The sequence below is a fragment of the Atractosteus spatula genome, chromosome 6 (genome assembly GCF_055471065.1).
Source record: "Atractosteus spatula isolate fAtrSpa1 chromosome 6, fAtrSpa1.hap1, whole genome shotgun sequence".
NCBI lineage: Eukaryota > Metazoa > Chordata > Actinopteri > Semionotiformes > Lepisosteidae > Atractosteus > Atractosteus spatula.
In genome coordinates, this window is record NC_142711.1 from 18,383,881 (window position 1) to 18,405,956 (window position 22,076).

Here is a 22,076-nt window from a genome sequence, read left to right on the forward strand (position 1 = left end):
AGCCCGATGGTTATTGATCGGTGATTGTTAAGCGGGAGTGCGGACGTGTCTGTGAGACTGAAAGCGGACGGAACCGTTTGTGGGGCTCAGATGCACAGCGGCTACAGCGGAGCATCGACGTCACACAGACACCGGAGTCTCGCGGAGGCAGGTTGAACACGCAGAGGATCATAGTGGGAACCTGTAGCTTACATGCTTAAGTCTTGGTTCTATGGTGTAATGGTTAGCACTCTGGACTCTGAATCCAGCGATCCGAGTTCAAATCTCGGTAGAACCTGAGTTATGACCTTTATTTTCGTTTTAGGAACTGTAAACAAATTACTTCCGGAACAAAACAGCAGCTTCTGTAGATTAGAGACTGCCACACGAATGTATTTTTATTCACGTTCTTACCCTGTTCTCGTGAAATCTGCGTGAAAAACACAGAAACAAATTCATTCATTCACTCTGTTACAAAGGTTTCAACAGGATTAAAATATTAGGTGCATTTTGTTCAAGTTCATTGCTCCTAAGCGGATTTAAAAAAAACAAAACAAAGACCATTCCCTGACCGGGAATCAAACCCAGGCCGCGGCGGTGAGAGCGCCGAATCCTAACCACTAGACCACCATGGAGATGGTTGGCTTTCTCATTGTGTGTGAAGAGAAGACAGCGGTAACTGGGATTCACGCCGGTGGTCTTAAAAGGACACCGAGAGCGATCGACACGCTTTTACAGTCTGTGTAGCGACAGCAGCGACACTGAGAGCTGCTGTGTGTAAGAAAGAGTAAATAAGATCTGTTGGATTCTCATTCAGTCTATGTAGCGATAATAGCGCACACTCTGCTAGCGGGGCAAGGGCGGACAATCACAGCTCAGTGAAGCTGGTGAACGCGGCACTTACGGCTTCATAGAGCTCTTATAGCAACTGGTCGATCCACGACTATACCTCTGGCCTGGGCGAAACCAGGAACCGTTCAGTCTGACACACCTTTGCGCCTGACCACATCCCTAGAGCGTGGCTGACAGACTTCGTCCTGCCAGACCCTGACTGCAACTTGAGAGCTCAGCTCGAGATAACCCTGCTCTTCCTCTCTCTGTCTCACTCTCGTTTACTCTAATACAGCTCTCCCCTGATCACAACCTGAGAGCACAGCTCGAGACAACCCCCTTCTTCTTCCTCTGTGTCTCTCTCATCTCTTTCCTCTCCCCCTGTACAGATATTGCCACACCACACAGGTTTTCATAGAACAGGAGTCATTGCTTAAAACTCCTGTTCCTCAAAAGATGCATCTTCTCTTTGCTGCATGCTTTGCAAATCACTAGATCATTTTGATTGTGTCCACACGAAATGTAAATGTCAGGCACAATGAATGTGCAAAGCAGTGCCTGCAGATCTCTGCAGCTGGTACACAAACCATTCATGTGAGACGTGTGAAACAAGAGGAATTCATTCGTTTCACAGCTGAAAAAAACCCATCCCATGTGTGTGCAACCTCACCTCACAGGTGCACAAGTGCTCAACGATCAATCCCTACGTGAGCACAGGTACAGTATTCTGGGTCACCAGTGCGTTAGTGCTGCTGAGCGATGGAGCAGGAACAAGCAGCTGGAGGAGGACAGTGGTGGACAATGTCAGCTCTCGGCACCCTGAGCACTCTGCTCCAGTCAGGGCCTGGTTTCCTGCTCCCCGGCCATGAATACCTCCAGCCCTGTTCCCCTCCCCTGTCCTCACAGGTACACAAGTGTTCACCCGTCAGTCAGTCGGTGCTTGAGCACAGGTAGATAAGGCTCCCAGTGCATCAGAGTTTCTGAGAGGTGAAGCAGGAACAGGCGGCTGGAGGAGGGAGAGGGGTCTGTGTGCTGGGAGCGAGGAGGAGGAAGGCGAAGGAACCCAGATATCTCTCTTTAATGAATAAGGGCCCCTGAGTGGACCATGTCATGCAGTAGATCATGGCTTGACGATGGTGATGTAGCAGGAGCCTTACTGGACACAGAGCCTCAGTCAGTGTGGGGCAGGGGATGAGGAAGAGGAGGGCGAAGGTTATTATATTACAACAGCACTACTGTCCCACTACTGTTTCCAGCCTCTGTGGCTATTTAAGCAGAATAATGAAAGGATGTTGACAGAAGTCACAAGTAGTGGATAAACTACCATGCTCTAATTCAAGCACTACTGCTTTAGACTCACACTGCTGCAGAGAAAACAGAAAATCCAGAGGCGCACGTCTACCACAATGTCTGAAAGTGATCTGCAGTTTCTGGAACGGGTGGTGCACTGGGAACCATTCCTGTTGCAGCGGCGTTTCAAACTCAACGACTGTGATCTTTGGCCAAGCTTAGGACACACATTTTAGGAATAATGGGACTGCGGCGACCACTTGTCCAGTCTGACTATTTTCCACTGGGCCCCTCGCTGGCGGACGGCACTCAATATGATCTCACGCCGGCTCCCAGAGTCCTCTGCAGTTTGACATGAGACCACACCCGGTGTGCTGCACCAGGAGATGCTGACCTTGACCTTTGACCTTCAGTGATCCAGGAAGAGTGTCATCTTCCGGACCCCCATGAGGTGGGGCGAGGCAGGCGATTAAGTGTTAATGACAGCATAGACACAGGGCTCGTCAGCATCCTGCCGAGAGAGAGTCAGGGTGAGACACCGAGCACAGGAGCTAAAGTATGAGCACATGATCGTCAACTATGGCCTGTCAGAGACTGGAAGATAAGACTGGAATAGAGCTCCATCAGTCAACGATAACCAGGCATGTCCGTGGAGAAAGAGCAGGAGACTAATTGCACTGTCTGCAAATGAGAGGAGGCCATTTGACCCATCCTGCTTATTAAGCCAGTAGCCATATCGCTCTGCAACTCACAACTTGCAACCCACTGAAGCTCCGCAGCTGTAAGCCTGGTCAGTACCTGGATGGGAGACCTCCTGCGAAAAACTAAGGTTGCAGCTGGAAGAGGTGTTAGTGGGGCCAGCAGGGGCACTCACCCTGTGACGGGGACACTATACTGTAAACAGGCGCTGTCCTTTGGATGAGATGTAAAACCGAGGTCCCGACTCTCTGTGGTCATTAAAAATCCCAGGGTGTTTCTTGAAAAGAGCAGGAGTGTAACCCCAGTCTCCTGGCCAAATTTCCCATTGGCCCTTACCAAGCATGGCCTCCTAATAATCCCCATCTATGAATTGGCTTCATTACCCTGCTCTCCTCCCCACTGAGAGCTGGTGTGTGGTGAGTGTACTAGCACAATATGGCTGCCGTCGCATCATCCATGTGGGGCTGCACATTGGTGGTGGTGGAGGGGAGTCCCCATTACCTGTACAGCGCTTTGAGTGGAGTGTCTAGAAAAACCTATATAAGTGTAAGCAATTATTATTTGTAGCTTTTTGTAGCTGAGCAAATCTTAAACTAATCCTAAACTAATTCCCCTTTGGTTTCTGATTGTGACCCTGTGTCCTTGTTTCACCAATGAGTGTGAAACAGGCCCCTGGGCTCAACCTTTCTCTGCCTGGATCAAACCCCTTCTCAGTCTCAGCCCCACTGTTCCAGAGGAGACTGGGCTGCCTCAACCCATCAATGGCAGAGGTCAGGGAGTGTCAAACCGAGCTCTGAGAGCAGGACAGTCGGTTACCAGTCGGGACAGCAGTCGGACAGAGACAGTGACTCACCGGCTTGGGGCTGGGAGCTGACCCCGGAGTCCGGGGCTGGGAGGAGCTGAGCTGTACGTCAGCGTACACGACATCACTGTGAGGACCTTAACACAGCGAGAGAGAGGAGACAAGAGGGAATCAATCTGTAATAAACGTACGCAACAGGACAGGAGGCACAGTGAGAGAGAGGAGAAGTAATCACAGGCCAGCGTTCTACCGTCCCTAATTTAGAATATTGCATATTTTTTTAATAATGTTGCTGATCAGTGCTGAGAACGTCAGAGTTTAAAGGAATGTTCTACACTGAGGTTCCTAAGAAACAGGACATATCTGGTGTTGAACTGAGAAGACTAGTGTGGACCGGATACGAGAGATCAAAATTCTCAAGCTTCAGCCCTCAACCCAGGGATTCTTCTGTTTTCAACAGTGAAAACTCAAGCAAAGGACAGAAGTGGACACTGTGTGGAAGAGCATTTAAAACTGTGATCAGGTAGCGCTTCTTTACACAAACGGTGGTGGGAGTGTGGGACAGTGTTGCTGAGCCAGTCATTGAAGCCGATGTCCTGGCTTCTTCCAAGAAACATCTGGATGAGATCCTCTTATCGATTAGGGATGCACTAAAAAATACTGTAGACTCTTACCTTCTTTGTTCTTGTCTCTCAAATGTTTCCAGTAGCACAGTGCAGCAGAAACAACCACCACAATCACAGACAGGACTCCCAGCACAATCGGGACTGTAGGCTCTGTTGAGACTAAAATCACTATTTAAAAAAAAAACAACAAATTTATGACCCAGCATTGAGTTCATAAATGAAAGCATATAGAGCTTCACTTGTAGATTTAATCAACTTTTGCAGGAAAATTGAAAGACAGCACCACAAACTATAGATCGTAAGAAACAAAAGAACTTTAACTTCATTTTTATAAGATATATTTTTCTGATTATACATTAAAAAGATGCACTCTTTTCAAAGATCACAAACTGCTTATTTGCAATTTTTACAGTAAAAACCTCATATCGTAAATGTAAAACCTTGTTAAATCACAAAGTATCAAAAACCCAATGTTCTTACTAAGTAGCTGCAAAAACTCTTGTCAAGTATCTGGACCTGAATCCAAATAATAACCACAGAAAAAAAGAATGAGTGAGTGGGATCTAACGCTCAATGTGAAAGGAGCGCTCTGATAGGTGAAACTAGCTGTCATTCAGTGAAATCTGACCATTTAAAGATTTAGGGGAGGTTCATACAGTAGGTGTCCACAGCAAAGAGTTCTATCAGTTTCCTTTTGTCTGACTGTGAATAAAGTGATAAGTGAAACTCTTATCTGATGGGCTCCCACAGCCCATAATAATAATAAGTTAGACATTTAAAAACCCATCATTCAGAATAGATGCCAAAGGGACTATGTGGAATTCAAGCCCACACAGGCCTGTAATGATACAGTGGACAGACAAGTGGCACTGTCTGACTCTCTTCCTCATGATGGTTTGAATCTTATTACCTTTTAAAAATAATTAATCTTATTATCATCATCTTACAAATGTCTTAGAAATTACTTTTAAAGCAGGACAGACTAGTGCAACAAGTTGAACTTAATATGTATAAATTATCATTCAATTTCTGTTTGTCTGAATGACCCATTTCAAACAGAGAACAGAGGCACTTCTTTACAAAAAAAGTGGTGGAGGTGTGGATCAAGCTGCCCAGCCATGTATGAGATCCTGAGATGAATTATATACTAACAACCAAGGGGGCAGGGAGTGTGAACAGTGGGATTGTGACTTCAGCAGCTGTGCACTTTGTAACTGTGTCAGTGTTCGGAGCACGCTGTATACACAGTAACACATGCATTGGTTTCCAATTACTGATCATTCGAAGAGAAGTCGCAATGAGGTCAAAAGTGAATAGCAGACAAAGAACATCATGGCATCCACAGCGAGGTCACGACTCCGATAGCATGTCACGATAGGAGTGCGGGCATCACGATCACATCGCGATACCCATTGCGACTGGCCCACCACTGTCATGGCGCCACTCGTGACATTAAGTCCATATATCACGATATGACATACCTCGACAAAACGCCCCCGCACCATGTCACGACATGGAGACCGCATATCGCGATATGACTTACCCGACAAAAGTGCCCCGCCCGCATGTCGCGACATGAAGCCCGCATATCGCAATATGATATACCCCGACAAAAGTGCCCCGCCCCCATGTCGCGACATGAAGCCCGCATATCGCGATACGACATACCCCGACAAGAGTGCCCTGCCCCTACGTCGGGACATAGAGCCCTCATATTGCGATATGAAATACCCCAACAAAAGTGCCCTGCCCTCATGTCGCGACATGGAGTCCATATGTTGCGATAGGACATACCCTGACAGGATATGCTGACCCCATGTCGCGACACAAAGTCCATATATCGCTACACGTCCTATCTGGGTATAGCATGTCCGGATATAAGACCTTTGTTGCGACAGCGCTATCAGGGTTGCATGGAAGCAAGGCGCCAGTCGTGATATACACTGCCTCGATATACATGCGATATACTGTACATGGGGTCCCTATCATGACATGCTGCGGAGGGCTTGTCGCGATGGTATCCCACAGTTAAACGTTTGGCAACAGCGTGTCACGGTACGGAAAGAAAAGGAAAACGTGCCTTAGAAACTTAAAACCAAAGATCTTTAGAGGCGATCTGAATAGTTATCTGTAAAATGCACACTCGCATCTATCCGTCAGTATTATCTTAATGTTATTCATGCATTCCAAACCTTTTAATAAGTTTGCAGGGGAAGCTTAAGAACCTCTTTGTGCTCACCCTCCAATTTACAATGCAATCCTCGATCGGTATAATCAGCAGAATTAGCGGAACCTTATGATACATACTGTCTCTCTCTCTCACACACACAGAGGTTAAGCAACAATTACTTAGGCTGCTGAACGCTACTGTGTCACGGCGGACACACACAAAAAAACAATCAGTACAAGGACTCAAAATCAAAACCACTTCAATAGAACACCTGTTACGATCCCTGCCTCCCGGCAACGAAAAAGGCAGAAGAAGGCGTAGACTTAGTTCATTAGTCTACCTATCAGTGTACGCTTTCACCACCACACCTCCGTCTCTTCTTATATTTAAGCATTAGTCTTTCCCTACCTCCTCGCTCAGTATTGGTTTTCCTTTCGAGCTACTTAGTTGCGCTACGCCCTCTAACTTTTCGTACTGTTCTGGTTCCGACTTTGGTTTCTCCCCTTTTACTACGTTTTTTGGATTACGGCTCGGCTTCGATTGCTCTCTCCCAGTTTGGATCTCTGGCTTCCCCTGGACTCTCGGCTCTCTCCTTCGTCTACGGTATTTGGATCACGACTTGTCTCTATCGGCTCCTGCAAGTGGGTTCATTACTTGGTTTCGGTTTCACTGGCCGAATCCGTAACAACACCGAACATGTAATAGCGCAAAACGCCCTCATAGCGACAAAGAGGCTTTACTTGTATTTTTATCCATTTTTGAATTACAAAGCAGAGGAAGCAGTCCTTGATATTCAAACACATGCAAAAAGACTATCTGGCGTATTTTAAAAGAAACGCCGTTCTTACTTTAAAAATAACAAAACAACAAAACAACAGCCTTATACAATGAGGGTTGCTGCTGGTCCATGAGGCTGGGGGTTTTTCCCCTTTTACATCTTGACATATCATCGAGAACTTCTTTTGCTACTCCCGATAAGGCACCGTAGCTTTATTTTGGCAGTAACAGGTTCAAAGTTACTGCTGGTATCAACAGATTAACACCGTTAACTTTTGCTTCAGCCGTTATTGAGCTTTCGATGAACCTCTGAGATTCGCTCTTTTTAATTTCGATATCAGAGAACAACAGAACAACGCCTTCCTTCAAGGCGGATTCGAAACAGCGACCTAAGGATTCCTAGCGGTTTCCGCTACAGTCCTCCGCTCTACCAACCGCTCTTCCGATTTCTCTAACTTGCTTACAGGTGTTTTCTACATGTTGTCTTTTAAAATAACATCTAATGTCTTTTACTGCTCCTGTCTGCCAGCAATGGCTTTGATGAAAGACTAATTACTTGTGCGCTTTTCACCTTCTATGTGTCACCATGAAATTCTGTGATGATGTGATAATGTGATCTTCTGCGTGTTCAATCTGTCTGAGTGAGACTCCGGTGTCTGTGTGACGCTGATGCTCTGCGGTAGCCGCTGTACATCTGAGCCCTACAAACGGTTCCATCCGAAAAAAATCTGTTTTTTTAGCAACCAATATTTTCTTACATTATTTTCTATTATTATGTAACCTTATTTTCGTAACCTTAATTTTGTGATTCTTGTGATTTTTGTGAGCCCGCAGAAAAGACATTTCATTGCCAGCAACTACTGCAGCACGCTGTATTGTTGTGCATTTGATAAATAAACTTTGATTTGATTTGAACCAGCGGATGTTTTCAACCTGTGCTTACTGCAGTTTCGCCGGTCGTTGCCAGAAGGAAGCGCACAAGGAATTAGGCTTTAGTCAAAGCTATTGCTGGCAGACAGGAGCAGTAGGACGCCGAGCCCTATCCAACAGCTCTAGATGGTGCTCGGGGAAGCGCTACAGTTGCTTTCGGATACTTTAATATGAAGATGTTCTAGGAATAAAACCTATAGAGATTCAACTACGAAGGTGGTCACATAACGGGGAGAGACAAAAGAGTTTGAAATCACAGTTGGAGTACACCAAGTATCAGCACTAAGTCCTTTCCTTTTTATAAACATTATTGACACACTGACAGAGGAGGTAAGAACAGAAGTGCCTTGGGAACTCATCTTTGCTGATGATGTGGCACTGATGGCAGATTCAGAAGTAGAACTACAGGAGAAAGTGTTCAAATGGCAGAGGAGTCTGAAAAAGGGTGGACTGAAAATGAATGCAGAAAAATCTGAAATAATGGTAATGGAGAGAAGAGGAGATACTATGACCAATGTTGAGGAGACAAATGGAGGAAAACTGAAACAGGTTGATGGCTTTAAATACATTGGAATAAAACTGGTAAAGGGAGGAGAAACACTGGAGGCAGTAAAACAAAGAGTGAAAGCTGGATGGAACAAGTGGAGGGAAATAACTGGAATAATCTGTGACAGGAAAATTCCTAGAAAGTTAAAGTGCAAAATGTACAAGACTGTGATTAGACCTGTACCACTATATGGAGCTGAATGCTTGGAAGTTGGAAAGAAGGAAGAGAACTTGATGAGAAGAACTGAAATGAGGATGTTGAGATGGATTCTGCAGATTTCAATGAAGGAGAAGATCAGAAATGAAGAAATCCGTAGACGATGTAGGGTGGTGGATGTAGTTGAGAAGATGCGAGAGGCAAGGTTACGGTGGTATGGACATATCATGAGGAGGGACGTTGAGGAAGTAACAAAGAGGGTAATGGAATTTGAGGTGGAAGGTAACAGGGGAAGAGGCAGGCCTAGAAAGAGATGGATAGATTGTGTGAGAAAAGATATGGAGGTATGTGAAGTGAGTGAGGAAGATGTGCTCGACAGAGACAAGTGGAGAAGAGCAACCAAAGCAGCTGACCCCAGGACAGTCTGGGACTAAGGCTGTGAAAAAGAAAAAGAAGAAGAAGCTACGGATCTTCAGTGTCCAGTGAAGCTGTAATGACAGAAAGGAAGGAAAAGGAGACTCTTCCCTGACCTGAAGTCGAACCCAGGCCGCGGTGGAGAGCGCCGAATCCTAACTACTAGACCACCAGGGAGACGGTCAGGTCTCTTACTGTGTGTGAAGAGAAAGGCAGCTGTAACTGGGATTCGTGCCGGTGATCTTAGTAGGACACAGAGAGCGATCGACACGCTTTTACAGTCTGTGTAGCGACAGCAGCGACACTCAGAGCTGCTGTGTGTAAGAAAGAGAAAATAAGATCTGCTTGGAACTAAGATTTGCTTGCATAGCGAGACGGTTTGAGACTCGAAGGTGTTTGAAGGATAATATTTCCGTGGTTTATTTTCGCTTTCAGATTTTAGGAGATCATTCTCTCAGCACCCAGGGAAATGGCTGACAGCGAGTCGGGAAGTGTCTGAGAGACCGATCCCCACGGAAAGTGACGCTTTACTGATACAATTGACGCAGGAGCACAAGGAAAGACCCCACATGTGAGAATCCGCCCACAAGTAAACTTAGTTTTCTTCAGGAGCTCACATGCTGCTGGTGATATTGGCGTGTAAAACAGATTGTCTTCTTGTATTTAGATACAAGGACTCGAGTTCAACGGTCCTTTTCTCTCTCTCGAGAAAGTCCGTTCCAAACAGGAATCTTGTGTTATTGAGGCGAACGTAGCATGTAGAAGAAGGAACTGGACCTCTTGATGACCACTTACCTGTTCGTCTGCCGCCAGTTGTGACCCAGTTATGAAGCGATGTACTCCCTTTAGCTGCCTCCCTAAATTCTTTCTCTTTTTTTTCTGAAGACCTGCTCTCCTGTTTCTGTGATTGAACCATATTTATACAACAAAGAATATGCATGGCAGCTGTATATATCAAATACAAAACGACTGACTTGTCTACTCATTTAACTAAACCGTCTGAAGGACATCTCAAATCTAGCTAGGTATGTAGCAGACAATAACGTGGCGAGTTCGTCGGTTTGCAAACTTGGAATGGATGAATGAAAATAGTCTTTCTTAAACACAAGAAAGGTGTAGTAGCCTCCGTTGCTTATCGCTGCTTTTTTTCCTGCTTTCTACAACGAACAGGAGGCGGGCACTTTTGCTCGGGTGAGATCAATTAGGTCAAAGATGTTTTTTTCTAACGGGAGATCCGTGCTAAATACAGAAGCAGAATCGTCGAGTGACGAAAATAATCAAATTGGTTGGACTTTTTTTTTCCACAAGCAGAAAAGGGCACTTGAGCCAATAAGGGCAAAGGCTCGGGCCACTGTAGACCCCCGCTCCGCACGTCCCTGCTGCTGGGAGCCGGACTGAGCTCATACTCGCTCCCTGTGCTGAAACAGACTTAGAGCTTCCCCGAGCACCGTCTAGAGTTGCTGGATAGGGCTCTGTGTCCTACTGCTGCTACTCAATGTATCGGTTCCATGGTGTAATGGTTAGCACTCTGGACTCTGAATCCAGCGATCCGAGTTCAAATCTCGGTGGGACCTGCCTTTTCAGCTCGCTCTTACTACTCGGTGAGCATTTTGTTAATCTTACATGTGTACTTCAAACCTTTCATGTATCGTTAGGTTAGCAGCGATCACTTCCTGAACTTAAGTACGAGATTTCCTCCTTTTTTCGGCTTTGTTTGCTTTATTACAGGTGTGTTTTTACGATACCAGAGTCAGGTTCAGGTTCTGTGTTGGATGAAGAAAGCTCCTTCCCGCCTCTCTGATCTGCTCGCCCAATAAAGTCTGCTTTACCACTAAAAGAGAGAAGCAGAGCCTAGACGTATAATTGACGTATAACTTTAGACGTATATTAGAATTTCATTCTAGACGAATTATAGACCACATTTAGACGTCTAAGGTATGCGTTTAATAGACGTATATTATACGTCTTTTGCCCACTGGGCAACTTATCTTAACCCATCTCCAACTTTTCTAACTTGTGTTCTACATTTTGTCTTTTAAAATAACATCTCTGAACATCTTTTACTGCTCCTTTCTGCCAGCAATGACTTTGACGAAAGACTAATTTCTTGTGCGCTTGTTTCATGTTCAAATTCCGCTTGATTTCGACATCAAAGAAACATCGTTTTCTTCCAAAACATCATACAGCTGTCACAGCTTCCAGACTTTAGTTCTCTCTTTTATTAGTCTAATCTTAGGCCATGTTATTGTTGTTTCACTCAGTTGAGCAGTTTGACACTCCGCTCTGCGCTCTGGGACACGCTTTTACAGTCTGTGTAGCGACAGCAGCGACACTGAGAACTGTTGTGTGTAAGAAAGAGAAAATAAGAACTGCTTGGAACTAAGATTTGTTTGCATAGTGAGACGGTTTGAGACTCGAAGGTTTGAAGGATTATTTTTCCGTGGTTTATTTTCGCTTTCAGATTTTAGGAGATCGTTCTCTCAGCACTGCAGGGTGATGGTGGAGAGCGAGTTCAGACGTGTCTGAAAGACCGATCCCGACGGAAAGTGACGCTTTATTGATACAACTAACGCAGGAGCATAAGGGAAGACTCCACATGTGAGAATCCGCCCACAAGTAAACTTAGTTTTCTTCATGAGCTCACATGCTGCTGATTAAACTACATTAAACTCCCAGCACGGCACTTGGCAGCAGGGAGCGCCGCGATTGGAGAAAACTATCAAGAATGAGAGAGGATGCTGTGATTGGATCATTCTCGGTGGCGATACGGGCCTTGATTAGCTAAGGCTACTAACAATGAACAGAAGGCAATAGGCTAGAGAGCAGCCCGATGTGTTTAAAAGACACACGAGCCAGGCAGGAGTCGAACCTACAATCTTCTGATCCGTAGTCAGACGCGTTATCCATTGCGCCACTGGCCCCGCTGGCACAGCTGCCCCGTACCACAGTGACCTCAGCGCCGCTACTAGTACGGCATCGCCCCGGTCCAACTTTTCTAACTTAGATACACGCGTTTTCTACATTTTGTCTTTTAAAATAACATCTCCTAATATCTATTACTGCTCCTATCTGCCAGCAATGACTTTGACGAAAGACTAATTACTTGTGCGCTTGTGTCACGTTCAAATTCCGCTTGATTTCGACATCAAAGAAACGCCGTTTTCTTCCAAAACATCATACAGCTGTCACAGCTTCCAGACTTTAGATGCCAGGGTTACACCCCTACTCTTTTCAAGAACAGCCCTGGGTTTTTTTGATGACCACAGAGAGTCAGGACCTCGGTTTTACGTCTCATCCGAAGGACGGCGCCTGTTTACAGTATAGGGTCTCCATCACTATACTGGGGTATTAGGACCCACATGGACCACAGGGTGAGCACCCCTTGCTGGCCCCACTAACACCTCTTCCAGCAGCAGCCTTAGTTTTTTCCAGGAAGTCTCCCATCAAGGTACTGACCAGGCTCATACCTGCTGAGCTTCAATGGATTACCAGTAGGCTAGATAAGTACACTATGCTAACTAATCAATGTCCCACGTGTGCTTCCTAGGCCACAATTGCAGGATGGAGGATCTTATCGATTTCCTCAGGGAGAGGGACATTCCAGAGTCCACTATCGAAAAAATGAAGGAAGAAAAGGTAGTTAACAGAATGTGTTCATGTCTATTATAACTAACTCCCACTGACCTACTGTAGATATTAACAGCACTTTCAGTACTGTGAAAAGTCAGAGACTACCTTTTCGTTTATTTAATTTCCAGTCAAAACGGTCATTAAGTGCAATTACTTGATTTTTCAATGTCAGAAATTATTCCAGGAAACATATATTTAACAGAAAATTACACAAAAGCATCCACAACTAAATATAGTGTCAGATCTTTAATTGATTAGTGTGTCCACCCTTTGCCTTTATTACAGCTTCCATTGTTTACAGGAGACTTTCTTTGCTTTAAAAATATCATTACACTGCCAGGCACATTCGGTTATATCTTAACACCAGACATAAAAAGTAATAATTATGGCCTACAAATTAACCGACTGATTATTAAATGTGTCAGGCATTTTAATGTTACTTTTAAAGTAAGAAAGGCGTTTCTGTTAAAATACACCAGATAATCTTTTTGCATGTGTTTGAATGTCAACGACTGCTCCGTCAGCTTTGTAATTCAAAAATAAATGAAAATATAAGTAAAGCCTCTTTGTCGATATAAGGGTATTCTGCATTATTAAACGTTAAGTGTTCAATTGACTTTATTATTTGGATTTGGTTTTGATTTTGAGTCCTTGTATTAAGTATGAAATTTGAATTCCCATGCTTGCTGCTTTACTGTTGACGCCTGTCGCTCCCGCACCTCATACTGGGAGTCCGGGAGATTCGCGTTTCCCCTCTGTATTCCCAATTTTAATACTTGGATGAATCGCAGAATTACCGTTTCTGCTTGCTTTTTAGTTTCCGCGGCGTCATTCTTTCATCATCCCCAGTGTGTTACTTGGAAAGAAATACTTGTTAATTGCAACATACTCCTTTTTCCAAAACCTGACGTCGAAATGCGATTGAAATGACCAGGAACACCGCACGAATTTGGGCTGAATGTGTGAGAAATTGTCCCTTCGATAGCTCAGTTGGTAGAGCGGAGGACTGTAGTGGAAACCGCTGGGAATCCTTAGGTCGCTGGCTTGAAGGAAGGTGTCGTTTTATTGTTCTCTGACATCGAAAATTAAAAATAGCGAATATCAGAGGTTGATCGAAAGCTCAATAAAGGCTGAAGCAAAACTTATCCGTGTTTATTGTACTGACGTGTGAATGTCCTGTTATTACCGTTAAAAACTCGTCACACGTCCTGACATAGAGCTGCAGTCAGTGACTGGTAATCACAGACTCTATCAAACAGCCGAAGAGATTAAGCCCTTGTCGGGGATGTAGCTCAGTGGTAGAGCGCATGCTTTGCATGTATGAGGCCCCGGGTTCAATCCCCGGCATCTCCAAAATCGCTTTTGCTAAATATGATATCTACTCTTCCTACACTGGGTAAGACGCACGCTGTAGGCAGTTGTTTTTTCACGTTGCGATCCAAAGAGCCTCAAATGCCAAGTTCGACAGTAACCGAACCGGAATGAGCTCATACTCGCTCCCTGTGTTGAAACAGACTTAGCGCTTCCCCGAGCACCGTCTAGAGCTGCTGGATAGGGCTCTGCGTTCCACTGCTCCTGTCTGCCAGCAATGACTGAGAAACACTAATTGCAACAAGCAATGGGTTTATTCCATGCTGAAAAGAGAAGAAAAAACACAACGTTTCGGCCGTGGAGCCTTCTTCAGCAGTGAGAAAGACAGGGCAGTAAGCAAAGGTAATGTAGGAGAACAAAAGCCCGAAAAAGACTTAGGCTTGATCGTTTCTCTTCATAAATCAATTGAGGTATTCGAATCGCATTTTTCCTTTTTCCATTACATTATTATGTCGGTCATAAACGTACGGTGACCCAGAAGTGCCAAACACAGAAACAAAAAAGAGTGCACAAACTAAAAATAGTACTCAGAGAAAAAACGGCAACACAAAAAATGAGTGCACGATCAAAAAACAGTAACACAGAAAAGCGTCACACGTGAAAAGTGTTCAAAATGGAAATAGGTTCTCATAATAATCTGTTGTTAGGGAAGAGGGCAGCGCTGAGGGGAGAGCGCGTGTTGAGCTCTTGATGAGACGTTTTTGTGAATTTTCTAAAATCTTAAAAACACCACGACAGTAGAATGTTCTGTGGAGGGCGGCCTGGTGAAAACTATTCTTTTTCCCCACATTGCGGGAAATACACAGGCTTTCTTCTTCATGAAAAACTTCTGGGAGCAATCACGCATTTCAGGTCGTTGTGTTGCTGCCGCAGCGTTATCTATAGAAATGCTGCACAATAAATAGTGTGGAAGAAGTATTTCATGTCACAGCATTTCTGTCTCATTTTTCTTTGTGTTGCCGTTTTTTGTTCGTGCACTTGTAACCCTGTCTTACGGGAAGCCGGGTATTAGAACTGGCTATAGCTGCTCACAGACGTAGCCGTGTTTTATTAACGAGTAATAGGTTTATTCCATGCTGAAAAAAAGAAGAAAGAGAACACAACGTTTCGGCCGTGGAGCCTTCTTCAGGTGTGAGAGAGACAGGGCAGTAGGCAAAGGTAAAGTAGCGGGAGAACAAAGGTTGGGAGGGAGGAGGAGTGAGAGGCGGGAGCAGGGGACAGAAAGAGAGGCCAATCAAGAGGTGTGAAGTCAGAATGGGTGCAGAGAGGTGTGAAATGAAACTTCCAATGAATGGAGAAAATTTAAAAGAACAGTAGTCTGTCGTTAAGGGAAGGGAGAAGGTGTGATCCTAGCTGCAGAATAATTTTAGTTTCGGTGGTCTTTCTGATGTATGAGTTTGGAAAACCGTCTTTGAGAACACAGACGGAGAGATTAGAGTGGTCGTGGCCGTCAGAGGTGAAATGAGAAACAATGGGCTTGGAGAGATCTTTAATCTTTACAGCCCTGACGTGTTCTCTGAAACGGTCTCCGAGTCTCCTTCCTGTTTCTCCAATGTAGATGGCTGGGCATTTACTGCAAGAGATACAGTAAACAAGGTTGCTGGAGGTACAAGATGCTGTCTGGGTGATCCGGAATTGTCCTGAGGGGCCTTGAATGAGTGTGGTGGTGGCTGTGTATTTGCAGGTGATACAGCGAGCTCTGTTGCAAGGGAAAGTGCCTGGTGTGGATGGTTGTTGAGGGCGGTCAAGGGAGCTGTGAACAAGGAGGTTACGCAGATTAGGTGGTCGGCGATATGAGATAATAGGGCGATCAGAAAAGAGGGCCCCAATGGAGGGATCATCCTGTAGGATGGAAAAGTTGTGGTTAATGGTCCTGGGGATAGGAAGTGTGTTAGGGTGGTAAGGAAGCACCAGAGGAATGCGGTTGTTACGGCGGGAGTTCCTGATCGGGTTGATGGTCCGGGGGGTGTTTTTGGCTCGGGCAAGGGCCCTGTCAATCACACTGCTAGGGTATCCTCTGTTGATGAAAAATGAGTACATTTCGAGGGCTTGGTTCTCGAAGTCGATGTCGTCGCTGCATAATCGTCGTAACCTAAGGAACTGTGAAAAAGGAAGAGAGTTTTTAGTGTGGTTGGGGTGAAATGAGCTGTACAGGAGGTAGCTGTGTGAATCCGTGGGTTTGTAATAAACTGAAGTGGACAGTCGGGGGTAGTTGATAGACAAGTGGATGTCTAGAAACGGAAGAGTAGTGGAAGATATGTTAATCGTATATTTGAGGGACGGGTGGAAGTTGGTGAAATGGTGCAGGAAGAACTCAAGCTGATCGTTGGAGCATGTGGCGGCACCGACGCAGTCATCAATATATCGTTTGTAGAGGTCAGGGACATAGCCAGTGTAGGAAGCGAAGAAGCGTTCTTCTACCCAGCCGACAAAAATGTTGGCATAGCTGGGTCCCATTCTGGTGCCCATGGCAACTCCACTGACCTGTTGGTAAAAAAGATTATTGAAAGAGAATGCGTTCAATGTGAGGACCAATTCTGCAAGGCGTACCAGGGTGTGGGTGGGTGGATCAATCACTGTGCGTTTGTCCAGCATGTGCTTGAGTGCTGTAAGGCCGTCATTATGGGGAATGACGGTGTACAGAGATGTGATGTCCATGGTAAAAATGTAGCATTCGGTACCCTGAAATTGGAAATCATTAAAAAGTTGGAGCGCGTGGTTGGTGTCTTTGATGTATGAGGGAAGATCTTCAACCAGCGGTCTCATGAGGCTGTCGAGAAAGGCTGAGATGTAAGTAGTTGGACAGTTACATGCTGATACGATGGGGCGTCCAGGGGTGTCCGGTTTGTGGATTTTGGGGAGGAGGTAAAATTGAGATACCTGTGGATGTTCCATGATGAGCCGGTTTGCCTCCTGGGGGAGCTCATTACTGCTGATAAGAAGAGAAATGGTGGATACCACTTCCTTTTGGTAGTCAGTGGTAGGGTCCTGTTCGAGAGGGAGGTAGGCAGAAGTGTCAGTTAGTTGTCTAGAGGCTTCAGAGATGTATAGATCCTTACGCCACACCACAACAGCGCCTCCTTTGTCCGCTGGTTTGATGACGATATCATCCCTGTTGCGGAGAGACTGGAGCGCCTGATTTTCTCCTTGGGTGAGGTTAGACCTATGTTTACTGGGTATAGAGAGTGCCTTGGGAGCTTGATTAGTGCATTGGTTGATGAAATAATCAACTGGTGGAAAACGGCCAGAGGAGGGAGTCCAACAGCTCTGTTTGGGATTAATGTTGTTAATGACATCAATAACCGGGTTGTTATCAGCTGCCTGTGAAGAGGAATTGTCGGCAAAATGTGCTCTGAGACGGATCCTGCGGTAAAAGCGGTTAAGGTCGACATTGGTCTGGGGGATGTCCAGCTTCCTGGGAACTGGTACAAAACTGAGCCCTTTGCTGAGGAGGGATCGCTCATCCTGTGAAAGGGAAAGGTCAGAAGGTATGGTGACAACAAGGTTAGGGTTGGTGAGGGTGTTCGGGGTGTTGATGGTTTTCTTCTGTAGAAGATGACTGAGTTTTTTGTCCTTCTCTGTAGTGTTTTATTAACTACAACTCCCACAATGCACTGCTCGACTTCCTGACGGCGCCAACGTCACAGTCCCTATTCTGCCAGGCTGTGGTGACGTCAGCGGATCCCTCCCAGTTCTGTCAGATTTACAGTTGATCGTGTGCAGTCTCCGGTGCGTGCAGGAGGAGCTCACACAGGACTCCCTTTTAACAGTTTATTTCCTAAAAAAATAGAAAAACACATGGGAGGGTTTTCACAGATATGTACAAGTCAGGCGTGCAGCAGCCTGGTAGCGAGGGTTTAACTACTAGTTACTAGTCAGTTACTAGCCTGCGCGAAACGCTATTAATTCAATTCAATTCAAGGTGCTTTATTAGCATGACCGATGGGTACAATCAGTGTTGCTAAAGCAAATAAAAATAATAAAATTAACATGGAGCAAAACATAAAATAAAAGTAAAGTAAAGTCTGTGCTGTGATGTGGTTGAGTCTGAGTTGTGGTGCTCTAGTAGTGCTGTCCTGATGCTGGCCGGTGTGGCTCGGGCTAGTGAGCCTCAAGACTAGCTGGCTCTTGGCTCAGCAGAGCTTTGTGGTGGTGTGAATTTTGGTCGCTGTTTTTTAGGTGTAGCCAATACTTTAATACTCTTTTCTGTATGTTTATCAATAGTGGGTACAGGTCTTCGGCCCGGCACCCGTTGTTAGGTGTTTTTCTCTGCACACGGAGGATGTTTCTACAGATCTTCATGTGCAGAGTTTCTGTTGGGTGTTTGTCCCATTGAGTGTACGCCCGGTCTGTGAGGGGACCCCACACTTCACTGCCGTATAGGCAGTACCGAAAGTAAGAAAGTATTATCTATCGGTAAAGTGTGCAAACCTAATCCACAAATTGGCACAGCAACATTGGCTTTCCAAAGGTTTCAAAATGTGTTCGATCTTATCTCCAGGGAGGGTGTGATGAGAACAAAGGGAGGAAAAGGCGACTCTTCCCTGACCGGGAATCGAACCCGGGCCGCGGCGGTGAGAGCGCCGAATCCTAACCACTAGACCACCAGGGAGACGGTCGGGTCTCTCACTGTGTGTGAAGAGAAGACAGCGGTAACTGGGATTCGCGCCGGTGATCTTAATAGGACACAGAGAGCGATCGACACGCTTTTACAGTCTGAGTAGCGACAGCAGCGACACTGAGAGCTGCTCTGTGTAAGAAAGTGAAAATAAGATCTGTTTGGTACATAGACTTTGTTTTGCATATTGAGACTCGAAGGTGTTTGAAGGTATTTATTATATTGGCGTGTAAAACAGATTTTTTTCTTGTATTTAGATACAAGGACTCGAGTCAAACGGTCCTTTTCTGCCTCTCGGGTGAGCCCGTTCCAAACCGAGCTCTCCAGTGTGAGTTTTTAGTGAGATGGAAGCAGCGTATCGGAACAACAGTAATAATCCTGTGAAGCTGTTGATCAGTCCGACAGTAACCGAGCCGGACTGAGCTCATACTCGCTCCCTGTGCTGAAACAGACTAAGCGCTTCCCCGAGCACCGTCTAGAGCTGCTGGATAGGGCTCTGTGTCCGTCCACCAGAGTCTTGCGATAAACTGCATTCGTAATCCATTGTTATTAAAATAACAATATTTTGCGTTGCTTTGTGAAGGTTTAAAAGAAACCACGGTTTTATGCGCCAGCCGGGAATCGAACCCGGGTCGCAAGAATGGGAATCTTGCATGATACCACTACACCACTGGCGCACCTGAAGACTGTGTTTCAACGCAACTGCTTGAGCGCTCTTTCCTCTCACAAATGACTCAGAGCGCAGGAGCGGAGTGTCTGGAGCCCGATGGTTATTGATCGGTGATTGTTAAGCGGGAGTGCGGACGTGTCTGTGAGACTGAAAGCGGACGGAACCGTTTGTGGGGCTCAGATGCACAGCGGCTACAGCGGAGCATCGACGTCACACAGACACCGGAGTCTCGCGGAGGCAGGTTGAACACGCAGAGGATCATAGTGGGAACCTGTAGCTTACATGCTTAAGTCTTGGTTCTATGGTGTAATGGTTAGCACTCTGGACTCTGAATCCAGCGATCCGAGTTCAAATCTCGGTAGAACCTGAGTTATGACCTTTATTTTCGTTTTAGGAACTGTAAACAAATTACTTCCGGAACAAAACAGCAGCTTCTGTAGATTAGAGACTGCCACACGAATGTATTTTTATTCACGTTCTTACCCTGTTCTCGTGAAATCTGCGTGAAAAACACAGAAACAAATTCATTCATTCACTCTGTTACAAAGGTTTCAACAGGATTAAAATATTAGGTGCATTTTGTTCAAGTTCATTGCTCCTAAGCGGATTTAAAAAAAACAAAACAAAGACCATTCCCTGACCGGGAATCAAACCCAGGCCGCGGCGGTGAGAGCGCCGAATCCTAACCACTAGACCACCATGGAGATGGTTGGCTTTCTCATTGTGTGTGAAGAGAAGACAGCGGTAACTGGGATTCACGCCGGTGGTCTTAAAAGGACACCGAGAGCGATCGACACGCTTTTACAGTCTGTGTAGCGACAGCAGCGACACTGAGAGCTGCTGTGTGTAAGAAAGAGTAAATAAGATCTGTTGGATTCTCATTCAGTCTATGTAGCGATAATAGCGCACACTCTGCTAGCGGGGCAAGGGCGGACAATCACAGCTCAGTGAAGCTGGTGAACGCGGCACTTACGGCTTCATAGAGCTCTTATAGCAACTGGTCGATCCACGACTATACCTCTGGCCTGGGCGAAACCAGGAACCGTTCAGTCTGACACACCTTTGCACCTGACCACATCCCTAGAGCGTGGCTGACAGACTTCCTCCTACCAGACCCTGACTGCAACTTGAGAGCTCAGCTCGAGATAACCCTGCTCTTCCTCTCTCTGTCTCACTCTCGTTTACTCTGACACAGCACTCCCCTGATCACAACCTGAGAGCACAGCTCGTGACAACCCCCTTTTTCTTCCTCTTTGTCTCTCTCATCTCTTTCCTCTCCCCCTGTACAGATATTGCCACACCACACAGGTTTTCATAGAACAGGAGTCATTGCTTAAAACTCCTGTTCCTCAAAAGATGCATCTTCTCTTTGCTGCATGCTTTGCAAATCACTAGATCATTTTGATTGTGTCCACACGAAATGTAAATGTCAGGCACAATGAATGTGCAAAGCAATGCCTGCAGATCTCTGCAGCTGGTACATAAACCAATCGAGTGAGACGTGTGAAACAAGAGGAATTCATTCGTTTCACAGCTGAAAAGAACCCATCCCATGTGTGTGCAACCTCACCTCACAGGTGCACAAGTGCTCAACGATCAATCCCTACGTGAGCACAGGTACAGTATTCTGGGTCACCAGTGCGTTAGTGCTGCTGAGCGATGGAGCAGGAACAAGCAGCTGGAGGAGGACAGTGGTGGACAATGTCAGCTCTCGGCACCCTGAGAACTCTGCTCCAGTCAGGGCCTGGTTTCCTGCTCCCGGGCCATGAATATCTCCAGCCCTGTTCCCCTCCACTGTCCTCACAGGTACACAAGTGTTCACCCATCAGTCAGTCGGTGCTTGAGCACAGGTAGATAAGGCTCCCAGTGCGTCAGGGTTTCTGAGAGGTGAAGCAGGAACAGGCGGCTGGAGGAGGGAGAGGGGTCTGTGTGCTGGGAGCGAGGAGGAGGAAGGCGAAAGCACCCAGATATCTCTCTTTAATGAATAAGGGCCCCTGAGTGGACTATGTCATGCAGTAGATCATGGCTTGACGATGGTGATGTAGCAGGAGCCTTACTGGACACAGAGCCTTGGTCAGTGTGGGGCAGGGGATGAGGAAGTGGAGGGCGAAGGTTATTATATTAGGTGATGAGGGTGTTAGTCGGGGATGTAGCTCAGTGGTAGAACGCATGCTTTGCATGTATGAGGCCCCCCATTCAATCCCTGGCATCCCCAGTTTGGGTTTGAGGGTCAAGCCCGGTTTCCCCCTGGAGGGCGTGATGACGATGGCTGGTGGGCTGGCCAGAGAGAGCTGTGACAGAGGCTGCTGCTGTCTTCCCTCCCTCGCTCCCTGGTGCTGTGGAGGACTGGGAAAACTGGGCGCCTGACCCCTTAACCCCTGGAGATTGGGTACCTGCTGCCTCCGTCACCCACTGGCAAGAGGTGATGGTTTGAAGAGCCAGCCGCCTCAGCCGTGCAGTGGTGGCCAAGCACCCTGTGCCAGTTTATTGCCAGCAGCCATATCACCCTGCAGCCCCCAGCTGGCAGTCCACTGGAGCTCAGCAGGAGAGAGCCTGGTCAGTACCT

At 46.2% G+C, this 22,076-nt stretch overlaps 7 non-coding genes across 7 annotated transcripts; 4 read left to right on the plus strand and 3 right to left on the minus strand.

The window, feature by feature from the left end:
• Positions 1 to 205: 205 nt before the first annotated feature.
• Positions 206 to 277, plus strand: trnaq-cug (transfer RNA glutamine (anticodon CUG)). The gene has a single exon. It is a non-coding gene; the product is annotated as a tRNA-Gln (tRNA).
• A 10,446-nt stretch (positions 278 to 10,723) lies between these two features.
• trnaq-cug (transfer RNA glutamine (anticodon CUG)) lies at positions 10,724 to 10,795 on the plus strand. Its single transcript has one exon. It is a non-coding gene; the product is annotated as a tRNA-Gln (tRNA).
• A 1,274-nt stretch (positions 10,796 to 12,069) lies between these two features.
• trnar-acg (transfer RNA arginine (anticodon ACG)) lies at positions 12,070 to 12,142 on the minus strand. The gene has a single exon. It is a non-coding gene; the product is annotated as a tRNA-Arg (tRNA).
• Positions 12,143 to 14,132: 1,990 nt separating this feature from the next.
• Positions 14,133 to 14,204, plus strand: trnaa-ugc (transfer RNA alanine (anticodon UGC)). Its single transcript has one exon. It is a non-coding gene; the product is annotated as a tRNA-Ala (tRNA).
• A 4,558-nt stretch (positions 14,205 to 18,762) lies between these two features.
• Positions 18,763 to 18,834, minus strand: trnae-cuc (transfer RNA glutamic acid (anticodon CUC)). The gene has a single exon. It is a non-coding gene; the product is annotated as a tRNA-Glu (tRNA).
• Positions 18,835 to 19,446: 612 nt separating this feature from the next.
• Positions 19,447 to 19,517, minus strand: trnag-ccc (transfer RNA glycine (anticodon CCC)). The gene has a single exon. It is a non-coding gene; the product is annotated as a tRNA-Gly (tRNA).
• Positions 19,518 to 19,805: 288 nt separating this feature from the next.
• On the plus strand, positions 19,806 to 19,877 carry trnaq-cug (transfer RNA glutamine (anticodon CUG)). Its single transcript has one exon. It is a non-coding gene; the product is annotated as a tRNA-Gln (tRNA).
• Positions 19,878 to 22,076: the final 2,199 nt, after the last annotated feature.